We start from the raw sequence: 13,791 nt of genomic DNA, 5'->3' as shown, positions 1-13,791 counted from the left end.
CGGTGGCCGGCGCCGCCATTACTGTTTTCATTACCACATGGATTACAAACCAAACTTCCCTCCAAGTGTCTGCATGGGCGCAGCCATCTTGGATTCTGTCAGCTGATCATTTCCACCAATCTGTTCTCAGTATTGATAATCTGCATAATTGCCTAGCCAATCCCTTCCTTGCTGCAGGTATAAATACACTGTGCCTGAGCAAGGAAGGCGTCAGTGCTTTGGTTGTCAAACCTAGTTCCTGTTTGTCTCTCTCCTGTGATTGTCTTCCAGGTTCCAGCTCCTGTCTCAAGACTTCCACCATAGAGACCCGCACCAGCATTCCACCTGCGGTGTAGCCTGACTCTCCAATCCATTGTGGATTCATCTGTTTCCAGCTACAACATTACCTGCTTCCAGCTCAGCTTCCAGCAGAGTACAGCTTCCCTTAAAGGGCCGGTGTCCTTTCTACACTTTACCACTCTCCACCGGTATTATTATTTCTCCGCTCTCAAGTTCTACATTTCAGTTCATATTTCATCGCTCCCAAGTTCATTTATTATTTAACTGGTTCCAGCCAGTATCCACTCCGTGCTAACAACAGTCTGGTTCCAGCCAGTATCCACAGCAGCTGTTTTATCTTCAGCAACCCAGCTTTTCCTGGAACACCAGCTGGCACAATCCTGGGTTATCTCCATTGCTACTGTCGGGCCTGGTAAGGACTTTCCATCTAGAAGATCATAAGAACTATCTCACACTACCAGTGCCCTGTGGCTCCTGCCATCCTGTAGTACCCAGGAACTGTATTTATTCTTTGCTGACTTTTACGTTTTCTTTTACTGCTGCTGTGTTGCGGAGTTGTCATAATAAACATCATTGACTTTTATCCAAGTTGTCGTGGTCACGCCTTCGGGCAGTTATTATTCATGTTACTTACATGTCCAGGGGTCTGATACAACCTCCCAGGTTCCGGTACATCTCAGCCCCTACAACTGAGGCTGCCTCCCGTCAGCTCAGGCCCTCAGTTGTGACACCAGCCACATGAGGTCTAGCATTGTCTTGCATTAGGAGGAACCCAGGGCCAACCGCACCAGCATATGGTCTCACAAGGGGTCTGAGGATCTCATCTCGGTACCTAATGGCAGTCAGGCTACCTCTGGCGAGCACATGGAGGGCTATGCGGACCCCAAAAAAATGCCACCCCACACCATTACTGACACACTGCCAAACCGGTCATGCTGGAGGATGTTGCAGGCAGCAGGACGTTCTCCTTGGCGTCTCCAGACTCTGTCACGTCTGTCACATGTGCTCAGTGAGAACCTGCTTTCATCTGTGAAGAGCACAGGGCGCCAGTGGCGAATTTGCCAATCTTGGTGTTCTCTGGCAAATGCCAAATGTCCTGCACGGTGTTGGGCTGTAAGCACAACCCCCACCTGTGGACGTCAGGCCCTCATACCACCGTCTGATCCTTTGAGTAGACACATGCACATTTGTGGCTTGCTGGAGGTCATTTTGCAGGGCTCTGGAAGTGCTCCTGTACCTCCTTGCACAAAGGCGGAGGTAACGGTCCTGCTGCTGGGTTGTTGCCCTCCTACGGCCTCTTTCACGTCTCCTGATGTATTGGCCTGTCTCCTGGTAGCGTCTCCATGCTCTGGACACTATGCTGACAGATACAGCAAACCTTCTTGCCACAGCTCCCATTGATGTGCCATCCTGGATGAGCTGCTCTACCTGAGCCACTTGTGTGGGTTGTAGACTCCGTCTCATGCTACCACTAGAGTGAAAGCACCGCCAGCTTTCAAAAGTGACCAAAACATCAGCCAGAAAGCATAGGAGCTGAGAAGTGGTCTGTGGTCACCACCTGCAGAACAACTCCTTTATTGGGGGTGTCTTGCTAATTGCCTATAATTTCCACCTGTTGTCTATTCCATTTGCACAACAGCATGTGAAATTGATTGTCAATCAGTGTTGCTTCCTAAGTGGACAGTTTGATTTCACAGAAGTGTGATTGACTTGGAGTTAGATTGTGTTGTTTAAGTGTTCCCTTTATTTTTTTGAGCCCGGGGGCGCACACACAGCCGCGGCAGATCAGGTAATTATGTGTTTATTCGTGAGTGTATAAATGTCTGTTATTTTGTCATACACTGTTTGTTACTCCTGATGACGGGCTGATGCCCGAAACGTCGAATTAAAGCACCACTTGCAACTTTCTTTAAGTCTCTGAGTGACACCATCTCTGCACGCATGTATATATATATATATATATATATATATATATACTGTAACACTGTAAGGGAACAAGGTGCCGTTTCGTGGGGTAAATGGCAGCTATGCAGCAGCTGAGGAATCACACAAGTCCAGTGTGTGGTGCAACTGGCCATGACCAGTTTTATTAAACAGCAAACAAAATAAACATCTAATGAAAATACCTTGCCTGTCCGGCACTAACTAAACATAAGACGTTTCTAACTGTCTCTAAACAAAAACACAGAGTTTTCCAACCAACACTGTATGGCTCACTTGTGTAAGGAAGCGTATTTCTCTCACAGAGATCCTGCAGTCTTCCCAGGCAGTCTGCCCACACTAATCAGGCTAGCAGCCCTATAACCCACTTACACAGCTGAAACCCTGATTAGCCCTCTGTGAGGACAAAGACCCAAACTGGGCCCAATGTCTGGAACTTGTCCTATCTCTCTTTCAGGGCCCTTATCCAGCTTTTCCAATAAACTAAAAAGGTTCTGACAAAACAAAACATTTTCCTAATACATGTAAGACAAGAACCTGGGACAAACATACCTGCCCTCAAACACTACTCCAGTGTTCTTGTCACATATCCCCCTCCCCTGTTTCGACCTAGCGGCCGGAACACTTGTAGCCCCCAAACAGAAGATGCGGGACAATACATCTGCGTTGGCCAATTGTGTACCCGGTCTATGTTCAACAGTAAACTTAAAATCCTGCAATGCTAGAAACCATCTAGTTACACAAGCATTTTTGCCTCTATTTACATACATCCATTTTAAAGGGGCATGATCTGTCACTAGTCTGAATTGTCTACCCAAGAGGTAATATCTCAAGGTATCTAGTGCCCACTTAATGGCCAAAGCCTCCTTTTCCACAATGGCATATCTTTTTTCATGCTCATTGAGTTTCCTACTCAAATAAATGATAGGGTGTTTGTCCCCATCTCTGGTTTGGGACAGCACAGCCCCTATCCCTACCTCTGAGGCATCTGTCTGTACCACAAATTCTTTTGAAAAATCTGGTGTTATCAATACAGGTTGTGAACACAAAGCTACTTTTAACGCTTGGAACGCTTTTTCTGCATCAAGGTTCCATTTCACCATATTTGACTGCTTCCCTTTGGTAAGGTCTGACAACGGCACCGCTGTGGTTGCAAAATTGGGAATAAACTGTCTATAGTACCCAGTTATTCCCAAAAAAGCCCTTACCTGTTTTTTATTCACTGGACGAGGCCAGTTTTGAATAACATCAATTTTATTCAATTGGGGCCTAATCAGACCTCTGCCTATGGTGAAGCCCAAGTATTTGACCTCCTCCATTGCGAGGCAGCACTTCTTTGGGTTAGCAGTTAACCCTGCCTCTCTGATTGAGTCCAGTACTGCTTGTACTTTAACCAAATGGGACCCCCAGTCTGTACTGTGAATTACCATATCATCCAAATAGGCAGTTGCATATTTTCTATGGGGCCTCAAAATTGTATCCATCGCCCGTTGAAAGGTTGCTGGAGCCCCATGCAACCCAAAGGGTAACATCTTATACTGGTACAGCCCCTCCGGAACCGAAAAGGCTGTTTTTTCTTTTGCGCTATCAGATAAAGGCATTTGCCAGTAACCTTTGGTCAGGTCCAACGTGGTGAGAAACCTGGCTGTTCCCAGCCTTTCTATAAGCTCATCCACATGGGGCATGGGGTATGCGTTAAACTTGGACACCTCATTTAACTTACGAAAGTCATTACAGAAGCGTATGCTACCGTCTGGCTTCGGGATGAGAACTATGGGACTGGACCACTCACTGTTAGATTCCTCTATGACTCCAAGTTCTAACATGGTTTTAACTTCTTTAGAAACAGCTTCTCGCTGAGCTTCAGGAATCCTATATGGCTTTAAATGGACCCTGACCCCTGGTTCTGTGACAATGTCACGTTTTATTATGGTCGTTCGGCCAGGCAGCTCTGGAAATATCTCCCTATTTTGGATGAGAAATTCTTTAACCTGATTGTTCTGATCAGCTGATAATGCCTCTGACACCTTTACTGCGGGAAGCAACCGAGGTGAAGACACCGAAGGGCAAGGCTCCGCTGACAGAGACAACCTATCTTTCCAGGATTTGATTAAGTTAACATAGTAGATTTGTTCGGGTGTTCTCTTTCCCGGTTGGTATACTTTGTAATTAACCTCATTCGCTTTTTCCCTAATCTCAAATGGACCCTGCCATTTAGCTAAGAACTTGCTTTCCACAGTGGGTACCAAAACAAGAACTCTATCTCCAGGAGCAAATTCCCGTATCTTGGCACTCCAGTTATATACCCTCTGTTGAGCACTTTGGGCCTGTTCCATGTGCTCTCTGACAATAGGTAACACGGCTGCAATCCTATCCTGCATTTGTGTTACATGTTCAACAACGCTTCTATAAGGAGTGGGCTGTCCTTCCCACGTCTCTTTGGCAATGTCCAACAGCCCTCTGGGGTGTCTACCATACAACAAATCAAATGGAGAAAACCCCGTGGAGGACTGAGGAACTTCTCTGATGGCCATTAACAAGTAGGGCAACAAACAATCCCAGTTTTTCCCACCTTTATCAACAACCTTTTTTAACATACTTTTTAATGTTTTATTAAACCTTTCCACCAACCCATCAGTTTGGGGATGGTAAATGGACGTCCTGAGGTGAGTGACCTTAAATAATTTGCACAATTCTTTCATGATCCTTGACATAAATGGAGTACCTTGGTCAGTCAAAATTTCTTTTGGTATTCCCACTCTACTAAAAACCTGCACCAGCTCCCTAGCTATCGCCTTGGTTGTGATAGTGCGTAAAGGGACAGCCTCAGGATATCGAGTGGCATAGTCCATTATTACCAGGATATACTGATGGCCCCAAGCGGACTTTAACAAGGGCCCCACGAGATCCATGGCTATTCTGTCAAACGGGACCTCTATAATAGGCATGGAACTAGTGGGTTCCTGAAATGGGGTCTAGGGGCATGATACTGGCATTCAGGACAGGAAGAACAATATTCAGATACTTCTTTATAAACCCCTGGCCAAAAGAACCTTTGTAAAACTCTTTCAGTGGTTTTTTCTGCCCCTAAATGTCCTGCTGTAACGTGACTATGAGCTAAATCTAGTACCGTTCTCCGATAAGGCTGGGGAACTACCAGCTGTTCCACCACATCCTCACCCTTTTTGACAATGTGGTACAAGAGCTCATTACAGATGGCCTTGTGGGGATACGTATCCCTGTCACCTGGTACCACAGGTTCCCCATTAACAATCTTAACATTCTCTCTAGCCTTTATCAAGGTAGGATCCTTTAACTGTTCAGATGCAAACAGATGCTTCTTTACCTCCAGGTCAGGCACGCTTTCAGTTCTAACTACTATGTCTCTGTTCCCAGTAGGAGGGTCCTCACTGGACTCCCCATCTGTCACTTCCCCAGCCAAACTAGCAAAAGGCAAAGGGTCAGAAAGTTCCGAAGACACACGTACATCCATAAAATCACCGGTATTATCAACTGGCTCTTTACTTCTCACATCTGTTGATAAACGTGATTCCCACAGTTTCCAAAAATTAGGAAAATCCCTCCCTATTATGGCCTCATGCACCAAGGTGGGGACCAGTCCTTCTTTAACCATTGCTGACCCACAACAAGTTTCTATATTCACTTCAGCATTGACATAATGTTGGGTATCCCCATGTATGCAAGTTACCCCAATAGGTATTTGCTGGACCTTTAAGGGGTTCACTAACCCAGCTTTCACGAGGGTAACTAAACTTCCTGAATCTAGCAAGGCCTCTACCCGGTTACCCTCTAAGAACACATCACACATTTGTTATTCCAGCTCAGGTGAAGGTACCACAGTACAGGCTAACCTAGCAAAGAAAGACATTCTGCGACATTCAAAGGCAGCATCACATTGCATGGGTTCTTGCGTGACTGGGCAATTGGCAATAACATGACCTGGCATACCACACCTAAAACATTTAACCACACGATTATCAACCCGTTTGGGCAGCATAGACCATTCTAGCCCCATTGGCCTGTCTCCAGGGCCAGTGCTTACAGTCTCTCCAGCCTTGCGTTCTCTTAACCGCCCAGCAACGTTTTCCCACGGAACAGTCTTACCAGTCTTTACTGAAGGGCGCTGTCGAGGATCTATGGGTTGCTGGGTGGTCATCAGTAATTCCTCTGCTGCCAAATACCTCTCTACCATGTCCACTAATTGGTCAGCAGTACCCGGGTTTCCATGGCTCACCCACTTGCACAGGACCATGGGCAAAGATCTCAAATAGCGGTCCATGACGACTCTTTCAACCATCTGGGGACCAGTTAATGTCTCTGGCTGTAACCATTTTTTTGTTAGCTGAATAAGGTCATGCATCTGGGAGCGAGGAGGCTTCTCCATGGCATACACCCAACGGTGCACCCGTTGTGCTCGTACTGACAGCGTGACTCCCAGGTGCGTCAGGATCTCAGTCTTTAGTTTATCATAGTCCCGAGCCTCAGCAGGGCTTAAATAAAAGTACGCTTTTTGGGGCTCACCTGACAGAAAAGATGCCAGCAGACTGGCCCACTGTGCTTTCGGCCAGTTCTCATGCTCGGCAGTCCTTTCAAACGTGGTCAGGTAGGCCTCCACATCATCAACCTCTGTCATTTTCTGCAGGAAGTGACTGGCCCGTATAGAACTAGAGCTGGTCGGAGCACTGACGGCCACATCTCCAATCCGGGCTGCAAGACTCTGCACCACTTCTGTTAAGGCCTCTCTATCCTGATGCTGTTGCCTGTAAAGTTCGTCAATAGCCACCTGCTGCTGTCTCCTATTTTCCTCCATTGCCACCTGCTGCTGTCTGTTGGCCTCCTGCTGTAGTATCCAATTTTCCTCCATTGCCACCTGCTGCTGTCTCCTATTTTCCTCCATTGCCACCTGCTGCTGTCTGTTGGCCTCCTGCTGAGCCGCTGTAACTTGCAGCAAGGCTTTAAGCAGTTCCTCCATGTCGACAGATTTTTCAGGCAGCTTTGTAGCTGCTTTCACCCAGGACATATATCAAATCCTCAGGGGTGAGTCTCAGCAACTTCACACTGGGCTGTATCTGCATAAACCAAAGTTTTCTGCAGGCCTCATAAAGCTGCTGCTTTCACTTATGCGCAGAATGGAATGCTCGCATTCTCCACCAAGTTGTAACACTGTAAGGGAACAAGGTGCCGTTTCGTGGGGTAAATGGCAGCTATGCAGCAGCTGAGGAAAGACAAGTCCATTGTGTGGTGCAACTGGCCACTACCAGTTTTATTAAACAGAAAACAAAACAAACATCAAAAGAAAATACCTTGCCTGTCCGGCACTAATTAAACATAAGACGTTCCTAACTGTCTCTAAACAAAAACACAGAGTTTTCCAACCAACACTGTATGGCTCACTTGTGTAAGGAAGCGTATTTCTCTCACAGAGATCCTGCAGTCTTCCCAGGCAGTCTGCCCACACTAATCAGGCTAGCAGCCCTATAACCCACTTACACAGTTGAAACCCTGATAAGCCCTCTGTGAGGACAAAGACCCAAACTGGGCCCAATGTCTGGAACTTGCCCTATCTCTCTTTCAGGGCCCTTATCCAGCTTTTCAAATAAACTGAAAAGGTTCTGACAAAACAAAACATTTTCCTAATACATGTAAGACAAGAACCTGGGACAAACATACCTGCCCTCAAACACTACTCCAGTGTTCTTGTCACATATCCCCCTCCCCTGTTTCGACCTGGCGGCCGGAACACTTGTAGCCCCCAAACAGAAGATGCGGGACAATACATCTGCGTTGGCCAATTGTGTACCCGGTCTATGTTCAACAGTAAACTTAAAATCCTGCAATGCTAGAAACCATCTAGTTACACAAGCATTCTTGCCTCTACTTACATACATCCATTTTAAAGGTGCATGATCTGTCACTAGTCTGAATTGTCTACCCAAGAGGTAATATCTCAAGGTATCTAGTGCCCACTTAATGGCCAAAGCCTCCTTTTCCACAATGGCATATCTTTTTTCATGCTCATTGAGTTTCCTACTTAAATAAATGATAGGGTGTTCGTCCCCATCTCTGGTTTGGGACAGCACAGCCCCTATCCCTACCTCTGAGGCATCTGTCTGTACCACAAATTCTTTTGAAAAATCTGGTGTTATCAATACAGGTTGTGAACACAAAGCCACTTTTAACGCTTGGAACGCTTTTTCTGCATCAGGGTTCCATTTCACCATATTTGACTGCTTCCCTTTGGTAAGGTCTGACAAAACATTTTCCTAATACAGGTAAGACAAGAACCTGGGACAAACATACCTGCCCTCAAACACTACTCCAGTGTTCTTGTCACAATACACACACACACATTTATTAACTAGTTTTAAAATAAATATGTTAGTTTTGTTATATTTATATACTATGCCTTTAAATAATACCACTTTCAGATCGCAATGCTGGGTCGCACCCGGGATTTGGAAATGGGTCCTTCCCGGGTGCGACCCGGCATTGGACCCTTTCACTTTGGTTTCCCGACCAGGCAATATGCCAGGTCGAGTTGCCATCGGGGGCGGAGGTGGCGCTGGGAGATGATATCATCTCCACGCTGCCTCTGCCTATACTGTGAACGGATCCCATCGACCCGGCAACCCATTCACACTGCACCTGGCCCGGTAATAACCTGGGAATGACCCTTCTTTATTCCCTGGTTGAAACACTGGGTCAGGCGACCCAGGAATTCGGGACTGACCCATTTCACCCCGCACAGCGACCTGCATCGACCCAGCAATATACCGTGTCGATACCAGGTTATTTGTACGGTGTGATAGGGGTATAATAAAAGTATCATTGTTGGCCGCAAAGGTTTTGTGGGCTAATATGTTTGAAGGAGAGAGGTTATATTGAGTAATCTTTGCAGTTAAATGGAAAGATTACATATATAGGTGGAGATAGACTGCAGGAAGAGGTCATATGGAAGAAACAGGATATAGGGCCTAATTCAGATCTGATCACTCGCTAGCTATTTTTTGCAGCGCTGCGAACAGATAGTCGCCGCCTATAGGGGAGTGTATTTTAGCTTTGCAAGTGTGCAAACACGTGTGCAGCCGCCCTGTACAAAAACAGCTTGTGCAGTTTCTGAGTAGCTCTGACCTTACTCAGCCTCTGCGATCACTTCAGCCTATTCGAGGCCGGAATTGATGTCAGACACCCGCCCTGCAAACGCTTTGACACGCCTGCGTTTTTCCAAACACTCCAAGAAAACGGTCCGTTGCCACCCACAAACGCCCTCTTCCTGTCAATCTCCTTGCGAACGGCTGTGCGAATGGATTCTTCGCTAGAACCAGTGCACAACAACGATCCGCTTTATAACAGTACGGCGTGCCTGCGCATTGCGGTGCATATGCATGTGCAGTAGTTACCTGATCGCTGCGCAGCGAAAAACGCTAGCGAGCGAACAGATCTAAATTAGGCCCTTAGTTATATAGGGAAATGTTCTAAAGTGTTAGGAAGAATTATAATCAGAGGTCAAGTAGCATAAAGGAGAAGCCACATGTAGAGGTATTATGGAATAACAGGATGAGTAAGATATATGAATTTGCGTTATAATAAGAAAGTATTTGTAGTAATAGGAGTTTTAGGAACACAATATATGGAATAATGAGTAATCTACTCTACTAGGATGTGCAGTAGAGAAAAGTTATTCAGAACAATAGTGAAAATTATATGGAAATGTATGGAATAATTTAAGGAATTGTAAGTACTGTATTTAACAAACCAGTTGAACAAATTGTTAGTCACATAGTATAACTTGTTTTGCTATCAAGTTTGCAGCAAGGAGCGCACTGAGGGAACACCCTTTAGCAAGCTGGATGACACTGATAATATACACAGCAGAAGGCTATGGTCACCAAATCGCAGTTGCAGTGCAGGATTCAAACCCGTCAGGTACATGATACTTCTGGATTCCGGGGGTTATTCAGATCTGATCGCTGCTCAGCGTTACACATGTGCGTAGGCAAACAACAACAGGCATCGCCGGGCAGCGACAGGCTGGTGCGAAAAATGCAATCGCACAGCCATTCGCATGCTGATTGACAGAAGGAGGCCGTTTGTGGGTGGTAACTGACCGTTTTCTGGGAGTGTCAGAGAAAACTCAGGCGTTCCCAAACATTTTCTGGGAGGGTGTCTGACGTCAGCTCCGGACCCGATCAGCCTGTTCTCATCGCACTGTAGGAGTAAGTCCTGGGTTGCGCACAGTCTGCACACAGTAGAAAAAACATTTACTGGTGAGTGAGGTGCAAACGGATTTGCAGCGGTCTGCTGACTGAGGGATTTTTTTGCAGCTCAGCGTACACATGCGATCACACACTTGCACGGCGAATATACACTCCCCTTGGGCGGTGACTAACAGGATGCTGCATGCGGGGCCAGCTCCAGGCCTACTGGCACCCTGAGTGAGAAAATTTCAAAGGGCCAACTCCCCCCCCCCCCCCCTCCCCCATGCACACGCGCTCCTGGAAAAGTGGTTGTGGCCTTGCAACCTTATATTATCAAACTATGAATAAATATATTTTCACACCCCCTCTACATACACAATTAGCAGCCTTACACATAACGCCCACAGTAGTGTTCCTTACGTATAAAGTCTCCAGTAAAGTGTCAGATACACATAATGACCCCAGTAGTGTCAAATACACATACACCCACAGTAGTGCCAGATACACATTATATTCCCCCAGCAGTACCAGATACACATATGCCCCCAGTAGTGCAGTGCCAGATACACATTATATGCCCCCACAGTGCCAGATAAACATTATATGACCCCACAGTGCCTGATACACATTATATACCCCCTCATTGTCAGATACACATAATATGCCCCCACAGTGTCAGATACACATAATATGCCCCCACAGTGCCAGATACACATAATATACCCCCACATTGTCAGATACACATAATATGCCGCCACAGTGTCAGATACACATAATATGCCCCCACAGTGCCAGATACACATAATATACCCCCACATTGTCAGATACACATAATATGCCCCCACAGTGTCAGATACACATAATATGCCCCCACAGTGCCAGATACACATAATATACCCCCACATTGTCAGATACGCATAATATGCCCCCACAGTGTCAGATACACGTGTCCCCACTGTGCCAGATGCACATAATATGTCCCCACATTGTCAGATACACATAATATGCATCCACAGTGCCAGATACACATGCCCCCACAGTACCAGATACATGTGCCCCCCCACAGTGCCAGATCCAGTGCCCCCACAGTGTCAGATACACGTGCCCCCTCACAGTGCCAGATATATGTGCCCCCACAGTGCCAGATACACGTCCCTTCCCACAGTGCCAGATACACGTCCCTTCCCACAGTGCCAGATACACATAATATGTCCCCACATTATCAGATACACATAATATGCAACCACAGTGCCAGATACACGTGCCCCCCCCCCCACAGTGCCAGATACACTTGCTCCCACAGTGCCAAATACACGTGCCTCCCACAGTTCCAGATACACATGCCCCCTGTAGTGATGCTCACTGCCGCCGGCCTCTCCTGCTACTTCTGCTTGAGGGGAGGAGAGCGCAGCAAGCGCCTCTCCTGCCTCTCAGTCAGGCGTCTCTGGCAGCCCCCTGCATGAAATCAGCTGCCGGTCTGTCAGCCAGTCAAAGCTCGTGGTCCGGCACCAGTTGCCGCTGCCGTTCTGCGAGCTCTGATTGGCTGACGGACTGGCGGCTGATTTACAATTGTGTCCGGCTACCGGCAGCTCCTAAGAAACGTGCCAGGAGCCGGCCCTGGCAGCACAACAAATTTAGCAGCCCAGCGATCAGATCTGAATCACCCCCTGACTTTGTACTGTTATAGCGTGAGCTTTATATTATAGAATAATGCACCAAACATCCTCTTTGTCACTGCAAGCAAAGAAAATGTCAAATTCCATTAAACATTTCCATTGTGTTTAAGTTTAAATTTGGTGTTTCTATTATATATCTCAATTGAGAATACTAATAATTACTACTTAATTAACTCCACTTTGGGGGTCATTCTAACCCGATCGCACGCTGCAGTTTTTCGCAGTGGTGCGATCGGGTCAGAACTGCACATGCGCCGGCGCATGCCAGACGGTCAAAGGCCGTCAGGCCGCTACGATCGCCTCTGCCTGATTGACAGGCAGAGGCGGTAGCTGGGCAGGGCCGTTTCTTGGCAGTCGTGGCCGGACCGAACGGAGGGCGGGCCGTAACAGCTGCGTGACATCACACGCAGCCGCTGCGGGCCGGGGAGTGATGTGTTGCTCCCGGACAGCACGCTAAAGCTAAGCTGGTCGGGAGCTACTCTTGAAGTGCAAAGGCATCGCCTGTAGATTACTTCTGCAGGGGGGGAGGGGGGGGGGGGGCACTGACATGCGGGGCGGATAACCCTGTGCTGGGTGTGAATGATCGTAGCTGTGCGCTATGATCATCTCGGAATGACCCCCTTTGCCTGTAGATTATTCTGACATTGTTACTAAGGGGGAGATAAAGAGATAAAGTAACTACCAATCAGCTACTATCTGTACTTTTACAGGCTGTAAATTTTAAAATGACAGTTAGGAGCAGATTGGTCAGTAGTTTATCTATCTCCACATTATCACTTTCAGCTTTTATAAATCTAACCCTAAATATATATCACTCAAATCTTATTAAACAAAAAAATGTAAGCACAGATGCAGTGGCGTATCAAGAGAGGAGGGGACCCATGGGGGTAATTCCAAGTTGATTGCAGCAGGATATTTTTTTAGCAGTTGGGCAAAACCATGTGCACTGCAGTGGGGGGGCGGGCAGATATAACATGTGCAGAGAGAGTTAGATTTGGGTCATACTTACCTACTTTGCTGCCTCCTCCTCCGGGAGGAGGCAGCGTTGTAGGTGAATGGGGGCGTGGCCGGCAGCAGGACGGGTGGTTCGGGGGCGTGGCCGGCAGCAGGATGGGCGGTCCGGGGGCGTTGCATCAGGGTCACGTCATCGTGACTCCACCCCTCGCTGTGCTGTGCCGAGAAACGAGGCGCTGCATAGCAAGTGGGGGGGGGGGGGGCTACGATGACGCAATTCAGCGCGAATCGCGTCATCGGACCCCCTCGGCCCGCCTACTTGTTCACTGCTGCGGGCGGCCGAGGGGGAAAGCGGGAGGCTTGCCCACCTTTCCGTGGGGCCGGGAGGGTCACCCGATTCTCAGGAGCCTCCCGGCCATTCCGGGAGGGTAGGCAAGTATGATTTGGGTGGGTTATTTTGTTTCTGTGCAGGGTAAATACTGGCTGTTTTATTTTTACACTGCAATATAGATTGCAGATTGAACTCACCACACCCAAATCTATCTCTCTCTGCACATGTTATATCTGCCCCCCCCTGCAGTGCACATGGTTTTGCCCAACTGCTAAAAAATGTCCTGCTGCGATCAACTTAGAATTACCCCCATGTGCAGTCAGCACATGTGGGCCCCCTCCTCTCCCGTAGCCGACCGCGCTCTGAGCTCTAGAGACTCTAGCACTGTGCC

This window comes from Pseudophryne corroboree, chromosome 3, assembly GCF_028390025.1.
Source record: "Pseudophryne corroboree isolate aPseCor3 chromosome 3, aPseCor3.hap2, whole genome shotgun sequence".
Taxonomy (NCBI): domain Eukaryota; kingdom Metazoa; phylum Chordata; class Amphibia; order Anura; family Myobatrachidae; genus Pseudophryne; species Pseudophryne corroboree.
This window is presented reverse-complemented; position numbering follows the sequence as displayed.